The sequence below is a fragment of the Prunus avium genome, chromosome 6, assembly GCF_965620075.1.
Source record: "Prunus avium chromosome 6, drPruAviu1.hap1.1, whole genome shotgun sequence".
Lineage (NCBI taxonomy): Eukaryota > Viridiplantae > Streptophyta > Magnoliopsida > Rosales > Rosaceae > Prunus > Prunus avium.
Genome location: NC_142289.1, coordinates 12,113,451 through 12,135,543, shown reverse-complemented (window position 1 = coordinate 12,135,543; position 22,093 = coordinate 12,113,451). Strand labels below are relative to the sequence as shown.

Genomic DNA, 22,093 nt, shown 5'->3' with positions numbered 1-22,093 from the left:
CCTGAGCATGGTTCTGTGTTTGCTAGGTAACGGACTCCAGATTTATCCAATGGGGCTGAATTTTGGATATGTTATAGTACACACCAATTGGAGCAACTTTCATGAAGAATGTGGCCTCATCCGAGCTATGTAGGTTGCTGAAACAAAGCTTGCAATATGACCTACGGAACTGGACTGGCAGGGGGCTGTAGCCATAATGAATTTGTCTTTAAGCTCTTCATCAATTCATCCAAATTAGGCCTTAACATGCTTGAATTGCATGAATTATGTTCTCCAAAGCCATCATTGTTACCTAAAGCTCAATTAACTGAAAGATAAACACAAAAAGGATTAAAAGCACAAGTTTAACTCAAAAACATAACCAAATCATAAGCTAGAAGGGTAAGAAATAATATACAATTATGAACCGATCAACATGTTGTTGTGAGAACTGAAAAAAAAACAAGCCTTGCAAAGAAGCAGCGAATGTATCTACATCGATCTTGCGTGGTGAGAAAGCAAAAGGAAACAACAATTAGGTACAACAGTTGTTGGTCATAACGATGTTGGAGGGAAAAGACAGATATCTGCAACCATTGACCCTTCTTGCATGTCTGTGTGGATTTATCTATCAAATGAAGAACAAGACGGACTACATCATTTTCTTATTTGCACTGATTCCGGGTGAGTCGGAGCATTGTGTTTAAATTATGCATAATATATCAGGATTTTAAGTCACATCTATGAGTATATTAATGCAAATGTGTAATTGTAAAGCAGGGTTCCATTGTGGCAAGGATTGTACTCAGCTGTGTATAAGGATGATTTGAAGGACCCTACTAACAGAAGCTGCAGTAACGTGTAATGTAAGTTGTCAATTGTGGGTTTAAATTTTATAAAAAGAAGGTCATAACGGTTACTCATTGCAGGTTATTGATTCATTTGCGCAGATTTTACAAACTGAGAGAAGCAATAATCCAGTAGTGGGGACTAAATCGCACATGATGACAACGTTTTGCTGGGTATGTTTACCAAGATGAATCCCATTAAATTTTATCAAAGTAGTTTCCCTAATGTGTTAAGGATAATTATGAATGAAGTATATACTATTATTAGTTATAGGTAAACCACTGTTTGATACATTAATAGTTGGGAAATTACTACATGTAGGTAAATGACTACATCTGACATCAGCTAGTTGAAATTTGTTTCAGTTGTACGTAATTTACCTACCTGTTGAGATCACCTATCTATTGTATGTAATTTACCTACATGTTGAAATTTGTTTTAGTTGTACGGAATTTACCAAATTGTTGAAAAAATAGGTAAATCACCTAGTTGAAATCACATAATACATGTAGGTAAATTACTACATCTGATATCACCTAGTTGAAATTTGTTTTAGTTGTATGTAATTCACCTATCTGTTGTACGTAATTTATCTACATGCTAAAAAAATAGGTAATTTACCTACCTGTAGGTAAAATACGGAGTGATGAATATATGTCAATGGAATTTGTGTAGAGGCCAGTCACATTGATTTCAACTTCAACTCATGTACCTATATATTAATATTAATCAACCTTAGCCACATGTATTCCAGATCATAAACGAAGTGTATACATAATTGTTTCATGGGCCTGAACATTATGAGATGTTGGGTGAAAATTTCATACCGATGGAAAGCCTAATTTGAGTTTTAAATGTGACCAATGATATGTTGGGTCATTGTGGAATGGCGATGGAGTTAATTATGTACCTTTTAATGTATTTTGGGTTTGTGCTTATTAGTACACTCTTCACAATTTTGTTTGATACATTAGGAGTTTCTGCAAAAGGGTGATGATAAAAACATTAAACTATTCTTGCATGACCCGTTGTTAGGAGCATTAGCCCGGGCAAACTACATTTTTTTTCCCAATGAGACACGCAAGTCAGTACCATTTCACATTGTTAGTGTTACACAAGGAAGAAGAACATTGGTTTCACTACGACCCAAGACATTCAATTACAAAATCATCAATTGACCCTTGTTTTGCTAATGCGCAAAAGCTGGTTTGTAACATTCCATGACCAAGAATCTTCAATATTTGTTACTTTTGATTTTGGTTTTAGTTGAACTAATTACTTGGTATGACTTTCTGTAGCGTGATGCTGTTACAACATTTCTTCAATTTAATAGTTGCATTGCAGCAAATGTATTAAACAATGGTCATCGAATGAGACTGTTTGAAAAGGATGGAGGGAAGGCAATCCAATCGCCATTAACGCATGGTGAGAAAAAAACACTACAAAGGCTGAAGTCTACCGATTCTAATTATCCTTTATGGCCATCGACTACCTGCTCGTGACAATTGGATGACTCGTAAGTATTTATTAAATAAAATTAAGGCATTCCATCTTTCTAGTTTGATATTGTCTTTTTCATGTAGTAGGTGGAAACAAATTAGTTTTACATCAAGAATGTCATTATTTACTTAGGTGCGTAACACATTGCCATCAATATGAAGAATTGAATCCTATGATATTTTTCCATAAATGAATATGATATTATCTTATTTTCTTTTTTTGGCCTTTCAGTGTTGATTGTGGGGTCATTGTGATGTACTTGATGTGGATAATCTCAAAAGGTCGAAACATGGTGCCTCAGTTTACAGAGAACACAATAAAGGAATATCGTACAAAAATCATTAGCAAATTTATTAATGACGAGAAAAGTTGGAGAAATGAGTAACATGTGTAGTTAGTCAAATTTGCCAATTATGTAGTCTTTTTTTAAAATGCAATACTAAGGTTTTATCATTTTCTTTATGAGTTTATGAGCCAAAAGCTCTGACTATGAAATGAAATAAATATTTTAATACTATTTTGATTTATTGTGCATCTATTTATCATTTTTAATGCTGTATTATATATGCGTTTTCTGTCCTGAGAATTATCTGGTAATGTCATTTTTTTGTACCTATTGCTGCTGTTAAAATTATCTTTTTGTACCTCATTCAGACAAAAAAATACAAGTCTCACTCCTATGTAAAACACTCCGAAAAGACAAGTCTCACTCATATTTATTCAGTGTATCTATTATTTGAAGACTACTAATAATGTCCTTAAAATTGTACCTACACCTGTATCTTGATTTCACTGGATAATATTGCTGTAATTTACCTACAATTTGAACACAATTTCACTAGGTAATTTCATATCTACAACAGACTGGATGTTTACTTACAATCTTTGAGATAATGTATACCCCGTGGACCCTTTTCCTAGTTAATACCTAATTTACCTACAACTATTAGGCGTGTTTGGCTCTACACCAATTCCCTAGATATATACTCAAAGCTATACAACTTAACGATGCTAATTTACCTACAATGCGTTAATTTATAATCCATTTATAGTTATCCCTAATACAATAGGTAAATTATTCAATTTGAATGTATCTAAATATATAGGTATATGGATATCCAAGGCAAATTATTTCCATAAGTGTTAGATTGATACTAAGATAAAATCTGTTATGTTAATAGCCAACACATAAACAAGTGCACCAGTAGGTGTAAAACTTAACTTGAGCGATTCATTTTTAAAAATAAAAATTATTGAAAAAATTGACATACTTCAAATTATACCTCAATAAAAATGATAATATTGATTAAAAGACAATATCATAATATATGTGTAAAAAAAGGAAACATCCTACATGTCTGCAGTAAGTGTACTGTTTGCTGGTAATTTTATCAGGCTTAAATTAATAACAAGTACAAAGAGTTGAATAGAAGAATCATGAGCAGGACCAAGATGAAGACAGTATCAAATTTGGGTAGTGCATGTTTTTTTGTAGTGACGTCCTAGTTGTCCGCACTTGCTACATGTTAGTAGCCTTTTCTGTTCCCCTAAAGATTTGATCCGCTTCACTCTGGGTCTTCCTGGAGGTTTCCTTGACACTGGCGGGTTCACCAAAAACTCTTCACCTGCCTCTTCTGCATGCCTATCAATATCTGGAATTGGGAAAATAGGTATGTTGTATAGCATTTCTTAAAATGTTCAACCGTGAAGTACTCTTCAGCATACTCAAAAGGGTTCTCGTCATTTTTAAGAATAGAAACAAGTGCATGCGCGCATGGGAACCTTTTGATTTGCCACATCCAGTAGCTACAAGTGGGGCTTTGAATATCAACCATTACAGAGTTTTCGCCATGAACCTCGAATAAAAAATCACTTGAACGACTTACATCCCAATGACTCCAGCTTTCCAATGATTTCTCTAACTTCGTCTCCATTTCTGGGCAAAGCATAGTGTTCCATCCCTTAGCCACATGTCGCCTATGAGCATTCATCTCCATGATCTTGACCATTATACCATCAAACAACTGGTATATAGGCAAATGACGCTGATCTACAATCCTGGCATTGCAAGATTCTGCCACATTCGAACACATTTCACCGTACTGTTTGCCTAGTAAACCAAAATTACATCAGAATGTGAACCAAAAAGCTACAGTGGATGGTGTATGCATCAACATATAAGAAACAAATATACATCAATCATTGGGTACAACCTAAGTTTAGGACAAACCAATATGCAGATCTCACAATTAGGCGTGACTGTCTATACACCAATTTCCTAGATATATACTCATCACTATATAATTTAATATGTTGGTAATTTATCTATAACTCAGGTCTACAACTTAACAACAATAATTTACCTACAACGGACATGGGATACATATAATAAGTTTGGGGAAAAAACATATACATACCAGATACAAAAACAAAAAAGGAACCCATATATGTACTAGTAAGAGAAATAGAAACAATCTATACTAATCAGCACAACATATACATTCTATTTTAATAATAAAAAACAATGAACGCACAATCTTACCTAGAAAGTAAGCAGTTGACCAATTCTCTTTTGGATGATTTTTTAGGAACTCTCTAATTACAGCACCACCCTCATCTTTTAACGTCCTCATATGCATTTCAAATGCATCTTCTGTAGGAGCATATGCACACCTACCAAAAAGTTGAACAATCCAGTCACGGTATGTGTTAAGCTCATAATTTCATACATATACATGCCCAATTTACTTACTTCTTTTGCTTAGTTTCTTATAATTTTGAGTTATTTGCCTCCCTTTGTGTGTTTTGTAGGCCAAAAGAGCAAGAGAGCATAATTCATGCAATTCATGCATGTTAAGGCCTAATTTGGATGAAGAGAAGAAGAGCTTAAAGACAAACTCATTTTGGCTACAGCCCCCTGCCAGTCCAGTTCCGTAGGTCATATTGCAAGCTTTGTTTCAGCAACCTACATAGCTCGGATGAGGCAACATTCTTCATGAAAGTTGTTCCAATGGGTGTGTACTATAACATATCCAAAATTCAGCCCCATTGGATAAATCTGGAGTCCGTCACCTAGCAAACACAGAACCATGCTCAGGATGGATTTTGTCAGCGAGCAAACTGAGTTAGCAATTTGTTTCGGCCTTAACTTCCTCCTCCGAGCTTGGATTGGGCCAATACTTGTGTGGTTGGATCATACACATTCTGAACTTCACAATGGAAATCTTAAAGTCTTCATTTGATTCAGCCTAGCCCAAGTTGTAAGCCCTTGAAGTTGCTGGTCATGCTGACCTCAGGATGAGCTGGTTGGAAGCTTGGTCATGGTGAGCTAGGCATGAGCTATTGTAGCTGGTTGGAAGCTTAGTCATGGTGACATGAAGATGAGCTAGGGCTGCTGGTGGGATTTATTGCTGAAGTGCATCAACCAATTCAGATTTTATAATGCAAGTGTTGTATGCATTAGTGAAGTGCATCAACCAATTCATCTTTTATAATGCAAGTGTTGTATGCATTAGCCATATTGAATTCAGATTTATCACTCCCCTCTCCCTATAAATACCACATCCATTCCACATTCAAGACACAACAAATCCTGAGATTCACAACCCCCACAATTCACTCCAACCATCCTCAAACACTCTCACAATCCCAAACACTCCAACAATCACCAAAACAACTCCAGCAAACTTCTCTTCCATTTCCCTACGAATTTCATCTTCCTTAGCCATCACCACTCACTCAAACTCATCCCAAATCACCTCCATATCCTTCATACATCTTTCTAGAAGTGGGGAAGCTCTTGGAGAAGCATTAGAAGTGGAGAAGCACTTGGAGAAGCCTTGGACACCACAAGAACTTCAGAAAAAGGGTTTTTCTACTCTTATTGCATTCATTATGTTTTCTCATTTCTGTTCAAGTCTCTTTTCCATTATGAGTAGCTAAATCCATAACTAGGGCTTCGATGTAACCTAACATGAATATTCTGGGTTTATAAGTTTGGAGTTTCAAGTTTGATTCATGATTCATGTTCTTATTCATTATGCTTATAAGTTAACATGCTTGTTTGAATGATTGATCACCATTAGAACTTGTTTGTTAACTATCTTGGTTTGAATTAAGAGTATACACCATGCTTTAATTCGAATTGAACTATGAATAGGAAGAGTATGTATGGACATTCGACAACAGGGATTAGATACATACTTGGTTGTTTAAAATGTTCTTCTATGCTTAATGGGTTCCTAATGCTTAATTTTAGGTTAGACAACAAATGATCAAATTAGGGAATTAGGAACACAAGGTTAGGACCAAACACCATGGTCTAATCATACTTTAGCTAGAATCAATCTTTGAATCTGAATTAGACTTGTTACTTGAATCTTTATAACCCAGAATTGAATTGTTATGGTGAATCGAATGCCCTAGTCTCCAAACCTGTGTTTTAACTTTCAAAACCACCCTTTGTTACTTTTGTTTACTTGCTTTCCGTTGCAATTTCAGTTTGTTCATTTCTTTCTATAATCACAAGCATTCTCACTTCAAAGTTCATTTTAATCTTGCTGCATTTGTTTTCAAACTCACTCTTGCTTTAAATTCTGTTTTAGATTTAACTTCCTAACTTCTTGAATTTGGTAATCTAAAGTACATAACTAATTTGAACTTCTCAGTCTTCGTGGGTACGACCTCGTACTTGTCTTGCTATACTACTAATTGCCCCGTACAATTGCGAGTTAACATATTATTAACAACAGTATGCCTTACTCAAAGAAGATGGGTACTTAGCAAGGATATTGTGCTTGAGGTGATGGAAACAAAAGGTTGTGGTGAATGGGAGAATACATATGGCAGTGCTTCAAGCAACCATTTGTTACGATAAAATATAAATGTAATATTTCTTCCTTGGGGATTGACAACCTCTGATAGATTTTGGAGAAACCACGTCCAATTTTCTTCATTTTCAGAATCAACGACTACAAAGGCTAAATGATACATACCTGTTTCATTATGTCAACGATATCAACATTTTAATTAAAAAAATTATGTTATAGGCATTTGCATGTTGTCAATCATAAAACAAGATTTAGGATTTCATATTAGACATATCCCTAGTAGAAAAATATATATAATTGGTGGAAATGGTGGTCAATAAATCAAGTTGACAAGAGATTTAAGTTAATACAATTGAAATTAACATTTACCTTGGTTACCGTTTTTTCCTGTTGCAACGAGCAAGTGACCTTTATATTTATTCTTGATAAACGTACCATCAAGAAATAACAATGGCCTGCAATATTTGAAGCCTTCTATGCAAGCATGGAAGGACATAAAAATCCGTTTGAAGTGGGATGTCTCCGGGTCACACTCCAACGTACAATGTGAACCATAATTTGAACTTAATACTGCTCCCACATACCTAGCTAGGTGTTTGTATGACATTGACTCATCACCGTGAACTCTTTTCCTAGCTAATTCCTTACCATACCAAACACTATGATAAGAAGTATCCAACCCATAATACTTTTTGAAATCCTTTACAATCTCAATCGGTTTCATTAATGGTTTGGAAGCGATCTGCTCTACCAAAATGGATGACACAACTTTTGAGCACATCATCGTACTCTTCTGATCATGAATACGCCCACTGCAAGTATGCTCATTATTCAGTGTCCGAATATAAAAAAACTCATTTGCTGGACATAGTGTGCATGCACACGCAAGCTCCAACCATCAAACGATTTTTTAGAGCACTTTGCAGTCACTCTCTCTTTCTCATTTTTTAGGTACACAGCCTTAAACCCTTTCTCAATGGCGTATTGATCGGTTCATAATTGTATATTATTTCTTACCCTTCTAGTTTATGATTTGGTTATGTTTTTGAGTTAAACTTGTGCTTTTAATCCTTTTTGTGTTTATCTTTCAGTTAATTGAGCTTTAGGTAACAATGATGGCTTTGAAGAACATAATTCATGCAATTCAAGCATGTTAAGGCCTAATTTGGATGAATTGATGAAGAGCTTAAAGACAAATTCATTATGGCTACAGCCCCCTGCCAGTCCAGTTCCGTAGGTCATATTGCAAGCTTTGTTTCAGCAACCTTCATAGCTCGGATGAGGCCACATTCTTCATGAAAGTTTCTCCAATTGGTGTGTACTATAACATATCCAAAATTCAGCCCCATTGGATAAATCTGGAGTCCGTTACCTAGCAAACACAGAACCATGCTCAGGATGGATCTTATCAGCGCGGAAAATGAGTTAGCAATTTGTTTCGGCCTTAACTTCTTCCTCCGACCTTGGATTGGCCCAAATAACATATGGCTGGAAAGAAGACATTCTGAACTTCAATTTAGAGTGCTTAAAGTCCTAATTTGATTAAGAGAAGCCCAAGTTGTAAGCCCTTGAAGTTGCTGGTCATGCTGACCTCAGCATGTGCTGGTTGGATGCTTGGTCATGGTGAGCTAGGTATGAGCTATCATTTCTGGTTGGAAGCTTGGTCATGGTGACATGAAGATGAGCTAGGGCTGCTGGTGGGATTTAGTGGTGAAGTGCATCAACCAATTCAAGATTTTCTAATACAAGTGCATCACCCATTTCAGATTTTCTAATACAAGTGCATCAACCATTTCAGATTTTATAATTCAAGTGTTGTATGCATTAGTCTTATTGAATTCTGATTTTCACTTCCCCTAGGCCTATAAATAGGGAAGTTCTCTAAGCTTGTAATAACACCCCAAGGGGGGGAGCTCTCAAGCACTTCTCTAGAGCTCCCTTCCCTTATCTCCCTCAAATTCTCTTAATTTCCCTTTGTAGTTCTCAATTGTTGTAATATGATCCTTTTACTAAATCTTCAAACACTTCCCAAACACTTCTCTATTCTCTTCCAAGCATTCTCCAATTCCTCAAACACATGTCTCTTCCCTTCCAAAGTTCTCAAAGTTCTCCAATTTTCCAAACACTCTCTCTTCCAAAATCCACAAAGTTCCCAAACACAATTCCCATTCTCTTCCAAATTCCCCATGTTCTCAAACACTTCTCCCATTCCTTCATCAAATTCTCTAAACTTCTCAAACACCCTTCTCTCCCTTCCCTAAGTTCTCAAATTCTCCAAGTTCATAAACATTCTCCAAACTTCTCAAACACTTTCTCCTCCCGTCTCTACGTTCTCAAATTTTCCAAGTTTCCAAAATCCACAAAGTTCCCAAACACCACTTTCCTTTCTTCTCCAAAAAGCCTACATATTCTCAAACACTCTCCAAACACTTCTTCCATTCCTTCATCAAATTCTCAATGTTCCCAAACACTCCTCCCTTCTCTTTCTCAAACACATCTCTCCTCTCTTCCAAAAGTCTCCAAATCTCTCAAACACATGTCTCAACCTTTCCAAAATCCTCAAAGCTCTCAAACACATGTTCTTCCAAAATCCTCCAAGTTCTCAATACTTTCTTCTCCCTCTCAAAGTTCTCAACACTTTCTTCTCTTCCTCAAAGTTCTCTTAATTTCCTTAATGTTTTCGTAGTTGTAATTTATTTTTCTTGTAATGTACATTCTTTCTTCTTGTTTTGTTTCTTTTGTTTTTATTTATGTTTTGTGTAGGAAAACTGAATTGGATCATTCAATCACCAATCCCTGTGGAATCGACCTCGCACTTACATACGCTAAACTATCAACGGTTCGTGCACTTGCGAGTATCACAAGTTGAGGATGCAGTTGAACCCATTTTGGTGCAGCTGAATCTACGCAACAAGTTTTTGGCGCCGTTGCCGGGGATCGGTAACATTATTTGATTCTATTTGGCTTTCCTACTTTATTTTTTTTTTCTTAACTGGACAATTTCAAGTTTTAAAGTTAATGACATTAATGGACAAGTTGTGTTTGTAGTCCAACAGAAAAGGACAATTGCCCAACAAGCAAGAGAACTGGGTTTAAGTCCCAGCTTACACAACCCATTGGTGCTTGTTGCTTTGAAGCATGGAATTGGACGTGTGTTGATTTTTCCTTTTCATTTTTAGTTTTTTTTTTATATTTCGTAATCCTTTAATTCTGTTTCAAGTTTTTTGTGTTCGTTTTAGCAATTTATGATAGCTTAATAAAAATGGAGAGAGATGGCAACCTCAATCATAAGAATGGGGAGTGTGGAGCAGTGGGAGAAGTCGCGACCTCCAAATGCATCCATGCTCGACCTAATCGCTTCAAGGGGGAGTATTCCAATCCTTTCTCTTTAGTTGTTTTGTTATTATTTTAGTAATTTTAATTTTCTATTTCTTTTATTAAAAAAAAAATTAAAAAGATTTTTTATATTAGCTGACTCGTGGTAACTCCAGTGAGCGTCTCCGTCAATACAGTGTCTAGGAGTTCTTTAGGCGACACCTTCGGTGTCTAAGAAGTTTGGGTTTTAAGTGGGACCTTTGTGACCCCTCCAACCTTCCCGGATCCCCTAGCTTTGTTTTCTGAGGCCCTTAACTGGTCATCCATGAGTTGCTTGTATATTTGTGTGTTTTATAAAAAAAAAAAAACAAAAAAAAAATTAAAAAAATTAAAAAAATTGAAATTTGAGTTTTTATTTTTTTTATCCTTGTAAATTGCAATTTGGAACTTCTTTGTTGTTTTTTTTTTTCTTTGTGTGGTCAGTTAGTTGTAAATAATAATAAATTAAAATAAAAAAAAAATCAATTTGGAACTTCTTTGTTTTCTTTTATGTTCTTTTTTTTGTTTTGTTAGGTTAGTTTATTTATTTACGTGGTGTGGTTAGTTAGTTTATTTCTGAGTGTTAAAAACACATTTTTATTTCATTTCAAACATTACAAACAAAGAAAAAAAAAAGTAAAACAAAAAAAACAAAAAACAAAAAAAAACATTCAAGTAAATTAAAAATAAAAACAACTTCTTCATCTTCATCTTCATCTTCATGGCATGCCTCTATTGTCTCTTACTTGCAGAATCTGCAGCAGCTCCACATGGTCCTCATTTTTTCTCTGCAGTGCTTCCACGTGCTGATTGGCACAGTAGAGCCGCTTCTGCAAGTCCGCCACCATAGCCTTCAAGGAAGTTATTTCCTCGCTCATCGCGGCACACTCCCGTGTTCTCGCCAGCAATCGCATACCCAAATTGGTAGCCGAGACCGCATGGAGAACAGTTAAATTATTGGACTCCTCCACCGCTGCTTTGTCAGACCTCTGTGCCACATGCAGATGATCTGTCGGTGTGAGCTTGCTGCCAATCATGCCTCCAAGCAGCGCTGCTCTGTTCGGCATTGCCTCAGAAAAGTTCGGTATTACCTCAGCAAAGTTTGAGGCCGTACCGTGATGATATGTGGAGTTTGGGAAGACATGGTTTTGAGGAGCCCTTATCTGCGCATTCGGTGGTGCAAGGGACAGTTCAAGGCTAAGATCATCAAGGTGAGTGCATGAGGATGCCATTGTTTTGTTTTTGGATTTTTTGATGTTTTCTCTAAATTTGCAGGAAGAAATGCGGGGTGCTCTTCTACTTCACCGAGATGAGTTTAAATAGACTTATGCAGATGAGGGAGCCGAAAGCACTTCGGATCTCGAGGGTGCTATCCTGTGCTCTTTTCTCTCGGATCCCTTCATTTCTGGCGCAAATTGCGAGCACGTTTTTTTTTTAAAAGGGAGCATGTCTACACTTTCACTTACTTTTGCCTCCCTGTTTTCTGATGTTTGTGTTTTTGCTTTTTCAGTTTTTATTTTATTTTATTTTATTTTATTTTATTTTCAATTATTTTCTTCTTGTTTGACTGGTTTCTTAATAATGTAGTTGGAAGAAGAGACAAAATTAAAGATGCGTCTTGGACACCTGGTGCAAGAATCCCAACTCTTCTTTTAAATTATTGTTTGAATTGCGTGTTTATTTCAGTTTATTTATTTATTTATTTATTTTGTTTTTTATTTAATTAGGTAGTATAATTTAAAACTCATAGGATATTCTTTGAAGGAGCTAAATTTTTGGTAACTCCAGTGAGCAACCGCAGTCTATACAGTGTCTAGGAGTTCTTTAAGGCGACACCTTCGGTGTCTAAGAAGTTAGGGTTTTAAGCGGGACCATTGTGACCCCTCCAACCTTCCCGGAACCCCTGGCTGTGTTTTCTGAGGCCCTTAACTGGTCATCCTTAAGTTTTTCTCTTAAAAGAAGAAGCAGTTATTTGTGTATTTACTTAACTAAACATAAAAAATAAAAAATAAAATAAAATCTTGTTTGGGTCTTCGTGTTTTTGTTTGATTGTCGTTCTTTACATTTAGGGTCAATCGTTTCTTTGAAATAGCTAACGTTTTTATTTCCCAATTAAAGAAAAAAAAAACACACATACACTTTAAAATTAAATAATAAATAAAAACTAAAATCATTTCTTCTTGGCGCTCGGTGTCTCGACCATAGGAGCTTTGAGTTTGGCCCTCTGGCTGTCCTCTTCCGGGGCTTCACGCACAGCCTCTTGGGGCTCATCACTTGAGCTCCCAAAGATCGCAATCTTAGCTTGAGCGTAACTACTCTCGCGATCCGCTTGCTTGCGTTTACCCGGTCGGTCTAGGTCCTCCAGTTGCTTTCTCATGTCGCGAGAGTACAACTCTACCATCTTTGATAGATTTTTATTCTCGTCTCGCAATACTTCTAGCTGGTGTCGATTCACCTCCACAATCCTTGACCTCTCCCTTTTCAAGCTTTTTATAGCACTCTGACAGTCTTCAACCAAACTTCGCTCCGCCGCCAACTGAGCTTTAAGCACCTCTACCTCATGGGACTTCGCAAGTAGGCGATGACCCAAACTTGCGACACATGCTGTACTCTGCACGCTCAGTGCCAGGGCATCACTCGTGACCCGGTTGTCATCCCTTGTCCCGAACACACGTATATCTTTGGGAGTCACTAAATTTCTGCAAACTCCAATGGCAACATCGTTGTCCAGGAGTATTGAGTCATTGACAGTCACAGGCCCCCGTGCGGAGGCAAAGTAGGGCATCCATACTGGTGCTACTGCTTGGCCTCGTGTCTGAGTCGGTGGAGCTAGGTTGAGATCTAACGAAAAGGGGTAGGAAGAAGCCATTTGATTTCTCACTTTTTTTTTCTTTTTCTTGCTTCTTTTCTCTTTTGTGTTTCTGAGTTTGTGTGTTTTTTGTTTTTTGTTTTTTTCCCTTCTTTTTCCTTCTTATAGATGTAGTCTTTGACAAACAAACCCTAGCCGTTGCAGCGTCTAAGCGTTTTCTGAATATCCAGCGTTCCTCGAGTCCCACAACCTTCTCACTTTCCAACCGTTTCCAACTCATTTGTCACGACTTGCTTTGTCTGAACGGACGCGTTCAGCAAAGTCGTCGCGCCTTTCCATGAGCCCGTAATTTTCGCTTGTGGATCTGCGGCGCCTCTATGCGTCGACACGTGGCTCCTGCTTTCTGCCCGTGACTATCCATGAAACGACATCAGGGACCACATTCCCTCTTTTTAGAAATCCCGCTTTGCGCTCATAATTCACGTTTTATCTTTTTAAGAAAAAAATTAAATTTAAACGTGTGGGCTTCAGATTTCATGTTGGGTCGGGTTTTACCGTTGTTGGGTTAATTTCATTTTGGGTTGGGCTTTCAATTGTTTGGGTTTCAGTTTGTGTAAGACTATCTGTTAGGGCTTACTGTTTTGAGTGTTTTACTGTTTCGTGTTTTTTTATTTATTTATTTTATTTTATTTTATTTTATTGTTTGTTTTGTAATTTTTATTTTGTAATTGTTTTATTTTATTTTTGTATGTTTTGTGATTTTTATTTGCTTTAATACCCTTCATTTGTTGTTATGACATTGGTTGTGGCTAATTTTTAAACATTGAGGACAATGTTCATTTCTAGGTTTGGGGGTATTGGAGTTTAGCAAGTAAATTTGGTTTTTCTTAAAATTAAAAAAAAAAAATAATTGAAAAAAAAAATTATTTATGTTTTTGCTTGTTTTTATTTTAAGTATTGTTTTGTTTTGTTTTTGTTTTGAGTCACTTTCCGAACACTTATGATGAGATAGTGATAAATGTTTGCATGACTTAAATAAAAATTGGATTTCATTTTATTTTAGTGTTTTTTTTCTTTATTAAAAAATAAAAAAAAATTTGGCATTGTTCTAGCATGATATGTTTGAAACCTTCTTTACACTTGCCATTTGTTTCATAATTTTCCAATTAAAGGATTTGCATGACCCAAAGAATTGTATCAAGCACAAATTAGACTTATATAACCATATAAAGTGAGCTTTTGAGCCTTGTACTTCAATTCATGAGTGTTATATACATACTCTTATTTTCTTGTCATCAAAGTTGTTGTTTGATCTCATTATTTATTGATTTGGTTGAACACTTAAAAGTCATTCATTCTTATGCAATTTGACTTCACGACATTTAAGAAGTGATATTAAGGCCCTCTTTGGATCGTTTGTGCCTTTCAAGCTAACCTTATGCATGCTTAAGCATGATTTTCCATTGTTAACCATTTTGAGCCTACATGTAAACCTTTTCTTTCATTTAACCAATTATATTTCCTCGCCTTAGCCTGAAAAACAAATATTTACCTTTCTAAGGAACTCATGAGCTTTAATTGGGATGTGTTTTTCATACTAAGTTTGGGAATTTCGAAGAAAAAAAAAATCACACAATTGGTGAAAGAAAAGAGAAAAGTTGTGATTAAGTGGTGGTTGAATGAAATTTCATTTTTGGGCCTTCAAAATAAATTGGTGGTTGTTCAGGAAAGGAGTGAATCAATGTAAATGAAGGGTATAAGGAGTTTTGATCAGGTAAAAGAAAAAAAATCTAATCGTGATGATTCGAAGTCTTGTAAACAATTATTTTATGCTCTTACATTGCGAGTTCCTTGGACTTTGTATTATCCATATCCTTCATTTCTTACTCACCTTACACCCTTGGCCCCATTACAACCCATGTTAAAGACCTAAATTGATCTTAAATGTCATGTGGTTGAATTGCATTCATTTTTCTACTTTTAAGTGTTTGACATCCTTCTTGAGATCATATTAATGCAAGTTCTTCATATTTCTATTGCGAGTTAAGTCCCTTATGGTTTAACTCTATTCTCATGTTTATAACTGAGTGTGCATTATAGCCCTCTTCTGAGTGATTCATTTGTGAGAGGACAACTTTGGTGAGATTTGAAGTTGAACTTATGCTTTGTATGATTTTTGAAATTGTGTGAAAACTAAGATTGGGGAATTTGTTGCATTTGGCTATCACACTACTACACTTTGAGCATATTGTGTTTAGAACTTTGCCGCTTTGTAAATAATGTCTAAAAATTGAGCTTTTATTGTTAAAACGTTTAAGTCATGTGCATGAGTCATTTCTCTTCAGAAAATGTTCGGAAAAATTGTTTTAAGTTCTTTGTGTTTTTGTGTTTGTTTTTGTTTTTGGTTTTGCTTAAGGACTAACAATCTTTAAGTTTTCTAATTACTTTGTTTTACAGAGTCAGTAAAACGTTTGTGGGTATCGTATCTGTTAAACCCTCAGGAGACACAACTCCTCCTACTAGGGATGCCTAGAGGTTTAAAGGCTTGTTGCATATGCTAAATGCAATCGAGTTACCTACGAAAGTGGTTTAGTTAACTTCTAGTTTTGTTTTTAACTTTGTTTTGTGTTGTTTTGCTCGAGGACTAGCAAAATCTAGGTTTGGGGGTATTTGATCGGTTCATAATTGTATATTATTTCTTACCCTTCTAGCTTATGATTTGGTTATGTTTTTGAGTTAAACTTGTGCTTTTAATCCTTTTTGTGTTTATCTTTCAGTTAATTGAGCTTTAGGTAACAATGATGGCTTTGAAGAACATAATTCATGCAATTCAAGCATGTTAAGGCCTAATTTGGATGAATTGATGAAGAGCTTAAAGACAAATTCATTATGGCTACAGCCCCCTGCCAGTCCAGTTCCGTAGGTCATATTGCAAGCTTTGTTTCAGCAACCTTCATAGCTCGGATGAGGCCACATTCTTCATGAAAGTTTCTCCAATTGGTGTGTACTATAACATATCCAAAATTCAGCCCCATTGGATAAATCTGGAGTCCGTTACCTAGCAAACACAGAACCATGCTCAGGATGGATCTTATCAGCGCGGAAAATGAGTTAGCAATTTGTTTCGGCCTTAACTTCTTCCTCCGACCTTGGATTGGCCCAAATAACATATGGCTGGAAAGAAGACATTCTGAACTTCAATTTAGAGTGCTTAAAGTCCTAATTTGATTAAGAGAAGCCCAAGTTGTAAGCCCTTGAAGTTGCTGGTCATGCTGACCTCAGCATGTGCTGGTTGGATGCTTGGTCATGGTGAGCTAGGTATGAGCTATCATTTCTGGTTGGAAGCTTGGTCATGGTGACATGAAGATGAGCTAGGGCTGCTGGTGGGATTTAGTGGTGAAGTGCATCAACCAATTCAAGATTTTCTAATACAAGTGCATCACCCATTTCAGATTTTCTAATACAAGTGCATCAACCATTTCAGATTTTATAATTCAAGTGTTGTATGCATTAGTCTTATTGAATTCTGATTTTCACTTCCCCTAGGCCTATAAATAGGGAAGTTCTCTAAGCTTGTAATAACACCCCAAGGGGGGGAGCTCTCAAGCACTTCTCTAGAGCTCCCTTCCCTTATCTCCCTCAAATTCTCTTAATTTCCCTTTGTAGTTCTCAATTGTTGTAATATGATCCTTTTACTAAATCTTCAAACACTTCCCAAACACTTCTCTATTCTCTTCCAAGCATTCTCCAATTCCTCAAACACATGTCTCTTCCCTTCCAAAGTTCTCAAAGTTCTCCAATTTTCCAAACACTCTCTCTTCCAAAATCCACAAAGTTCCCAAACACAATTCCCATTCTCTTCCAAATTCCCCATGTTCTCAAACACTTCTCCCATTCCTTCATCAAATTCTCTAAACTTCTCAAACACCCTTCTCTCCCTTCCCTAAGTTCTCAAATTCTCCAAGTTCATAAACATTCTCCAAACTTCTCAAACACTTTCTCCTCCCGTCTCTACGTTCTCAAATTTTCCAAGTTTCCAAAATCCACAAAGTTCCCAAACACCACTTTCCTTTCTTCTCCAAAAAGCCTACATATTCTCAAACACTCTCCAAACACTTCTTCCATTCCTTCATCAAATTCTCAATGTTCCCAAACACTCCTCCCTTCTCTTTCTCAAACACATCTCTCCTCTCTTCCAAAAGTCTCCAAATCTCTCAAACACATGTCTCAACCTTTCCAAAATCCTCAAAGCTCTCAAACACATGTTCTTCCAAAATCCTCCAAGTTCTCAATACTTTCTTCTCCCTCTCAAAGTTCTCAACACTTTCTTCTCTTCCTCAAAGTTCTCTTAATTTCCTTAATGTTTTCGTAGTTGTAATTTATTTTTCTTGTAATGTACATTCTTTCTTCTTGTTTTGTTTCTTTTGTTTTTATTTATGTTTTGTGTAGGAAAACTGAATTGGATCATTCAATCACCAATCCCTGTGGAATCGACCTCGCACTTACATACGCTAAACTATCAACGGTTCGTGCACTTGCGAGTATCACAAGTTGAGGATGCAATTGAACCCATTTTGGTGCAGCTGAATCTACGCAACACGTATTTGCACAGCTTGTCTCTAAAGTCATGAACTCCACCAATGAATTTTTGGCCCACATGATTGATATAGTTTCTCCAAGTATGAGATAAATATGCACGATCAGCAAGTGCGCCATATTTCCCAATGTAATCGTTCTCATTAGTGTGATTTTAACCCTCCAGAGCACGTGTGGAAGATCCAAATACATCATCAGCACCATTACACTCGTTAGGCAACTGACATTCCTTGACAGCGATGGTGACAATATTTTTCTTCTCGTTCAACAATGACAAATACATAACACGCACATCTAAATCGGACTCCAGTAAACATGGAGGATAGTATGCTACAAGGTACATTAAACCTCGAGCAAACATCAGAACACAAACTCATATAAGTTGAGTCACTATACAGTGGAATTGTCACCATTTTGTTGTTGAAAACGCATCTCCCAAATATAGAACGCTCCATTTGCTGCCCAAAAAAAAAATGATAAGCACATATTTTTCATGTGGTGCATATAGATTTGGTTGTAATTTATCACAACTAGGAATACAAAAATTTGCAGAAACAGAATGACTATACATAAAAATGAATAAAGGAAAACCTATATACCTGTTCATGCAGTACCTAGTGGTTGTATATAGGTGAAGTTTAATTAAAAAAAACACAACTGAAGGAAGGAAAAAAACCAACTAATGCGAAGAGCAAATAACTTATTGTAAATTAATTATGTACCTACCTATATCCATTTGTATCAAATTAATTTGAATCTATGTTTTTACATCTCCTACATTATCTACACAGTTGGTATTTCGTCAAACACTTGATGTGCAAAAATTAAACACAAACCCAACTTCTTGCTGGAAAAAAAAATACCGACTATGCAAGCGACAAAACAAATTTCAGCAACTGACCAATTGTATTTTAATGGATATATCATTTGCATCAAAACCCCACTAGGTAAATTACTCATTAGGTATAGAACGCTCCATTTGCTGCAAAAAAAAAAAAAAAAAAAAAAAAAGAATAAGCACATATTTTTCGTGTGGTGCATACAGATTTGGTTGTAATTTATCACAACTAGGAATACAAAAGTTTGCAGAAACAGAATGACTATACATAAAAACGAATAAAGGAAAACCTATATACCTGTTCATGCAGTACCTAGTAGTTGTATATAGGTGAAGTTTAATTATTAAAAAAAAACTGAAGGAAGCAAAAAAAATAACTAATGCGAAGAGCAAATAACTGGTTTTAATTTAATTATGTACCTACCTATATCCATTTGTATCAAATTAATTTGAACCTATGTTTTTACATCTCCTACATTATCTACACAGTTGGTATTTCGTCAAACACTTGATGTGCAAAAATTAAACACAAACCCAACTTCTTGCTGGAAAAAAAAAAATACCGACTATGCAAGCGACAAAACAAATTTCAGCAAACGACCAATTGTATTTTAATGGATATATCATTTGCATCAAAACCCCACTAAGTAAATTACTCATTAGGTACCTATCTATACCCATTATACAATTAGTCGTTTAGTTTACATGAGAGCTGAGTTGACTTTAGTCACAAGTTCTGTTCTAGCAACAGAAGTGAGAAAGATAATCGGATAACAGAAAGAACCCACAACAAGTCGACATAATAAAGAACCCACAACACTTCAATCACCAATCAGAATTTTAATGAACATAAAAACCTGGCAAACAAAGAATTAAAATGTTCTTAAAAAACGATGATCTGCTCTCAACACTATAATGACATCACATGTTCTTTCTCCTAGTAAGACTCTGTATCAGTCTTGTCGAGTAAGACTCTGCATTGTAATTTACCTATCTAAGATATCATGTTTCTAAATATGCATAAATTACCTGTGTTATGCAGGGCAAACCACTCAAGATTTAAGTCGTCAGTGCCGGAATAGTTTGTCGCAGTTAGTGTTGTCAGTGTCGGAATCCTGGATGCAACAAGAACTCTCGTGAAGGAAAATTAGGGCTTTTCTCATAAATATAAAACTGATCCAACAAATCACTATCCCTATGCAAAATACCATTATGCAAATTAAATTCATAATCAAAACTGATGCATAAAGAGGATTGAATTGCAGGCTAATTCGGTGGGAGGAAATCAAAACAATAAATTCAGGAACCAAGGCTTAATACACCTCCCACATAACATGTTAAATTATAAATAATGGTAGTTTTGGAATCCGAAAAATATAATAAATCAGATTTTAAGTTATATTAGGTAACTGCTTAGTTGGATCCTAGTCATTAGGTATTATTTGAAACAATTGGGTATTTTAAATAGAAAAACAAAAGGCAGGGCTGTAGATGATTTTAAATGAATTTTATGGGTGTAACCTCAATTTACTATTTATAAATAGAACAATTAGCATATGTATGGGATTAGAGTTTGAGCAATGTTGTGGCACTCAAGAGCTCTCTTAGTGCCCATGATATCGTTTCCAACAAAAAATAATATTAACAATTGGCATATACATGGGATTAGAGTTTGAATTGGCATATATATATATATATAGATTAAAGGGCTCAATTGGGTTTGAGCTCTAAAACCAGTCTCCAAACCCAAAACTTAAACCATGTTATTGTAGGTATGTTCTTCTAGTAGGGGTGTACATTGGTTCGAAACCAATACAATTTAGTCAATCCGCATTCGACCTAATATAGATTGGATTGTGATTTTTTCAATCCGATCCAATCATATTAGATGTTTAAATCCAATCCAATCCGATCTAATTGATATTAAATTGGATTGGATTGGATGATCGGTTTTTATAATAGAAAAAATACAATAATGAAATATTAAACATTTATCCTTATGTTTAATATAATCAAACATATTAATAGACATAAATGTAAAATATAAATGAAATATTAGAGAAAATTGTTTTGATTATATAATATATTAAACATAACTCCATTAAATGACTTAAAATATTCATAACATTTTCAACAACAAATACCTATAAGAGCAAAATAAGCATAAAACTAACTAGATTGGATTCGATTGGGTTCTCATAAGCAAATCCGTTATCCAATCCAATCATGTCGGTTTTGACAATTATGGATCCAATCCAATCTGCCAAATTTTCGAAACCGATTAAAATTGGATTGGATTGGATCTTGTACACCCTTATCTTCTGGGATTTTGATTTTTCATAAGATTGGGGATGAGGAGGGCCAAATTGGACATATTCGACACCTTCTACTCTCTAACCAAGCAAATATTGGTTTAGATTTTGAAAGCTATTGGACTTACGTACGGTTAGCCACAATGGAAATCGCCTTTGTGTTCAAAACTAGATTCAGTATCATCACTCAAGACCCTTGTCTTGATCTAGGCTACAAAGCAAGAAAAAAAAAATCTCATGTGAAATCTAATGGGTTAGGTTGGGATTTGAGATAGGGTTTGGTATTTATACCTCATACTAAAAAGTCCCACACAATTTCAAATGTAAAAACAATCCTTCAAAATTAGCAAGTTTTTGAAAACCATAAAACTTGTTGTTACTTGTCTAATGTCTTGATTGAATACCACTAGATTTAGCAACTCTCTTTTAAAAATCTTAATAGTCTTAATGGAATACCACAAGATTTGTTTAGATTAGTTAAAAGTCTTGATTGAATACCACATAACTTATTTAGTCCAAAATAATCTTTTAAAATTCTAATTGAATACACCCCTAAGAGCATCTCCAACCGATGTGTCAAAAGTGTCACATAGACATTTAACGGCTAGAAATAACATCTCACATCACTCCAACCGATGTGTCAAAGCTGGTGTAGCATGAAGGCTGGAGGTTGAGATGTTATTTTTGACATTCCAAAAACAAGATGTCAAATGAATATTTTATTATTTTATTATTTTATTATTTATTTTCTTTTTAATTAAAAATAAATCAACACTAAAATGTAATAAAATAATAATTTAATTTGACATATCGAATGAAGTGTAAAGCTGTGTAAGATGTCAAATTGCCACATCAACCATCAAATTTAAATTTGATGTTTGGTATTTGATATTTTCTTTGGAGATGCTCTAAGATGCATGTGTAAAAACTCTCTCAAGTCTCTCAAATCCAGACATGGATTGTGGACCAAAAACATAACATCTCTCAAGTCTTCTTACAAAACTCGTTTGTCTCACTTTGTCTCTTG

General features: G+C 35.5%; 1 pseudogene; it reads right to left on the bottom strand.

Moving 5' to 3' along the window:
• Positions 1-7,089: 7,089 nt before the first annotated feature.
• On the bottom strand, positions 7,090-18,067 carry LOC148293674 (uncharacterized; annotated as a pseudogene).
• Between the last annotated feature and the right edge of the window lie 4,026 nt (positions 18,068-22,093).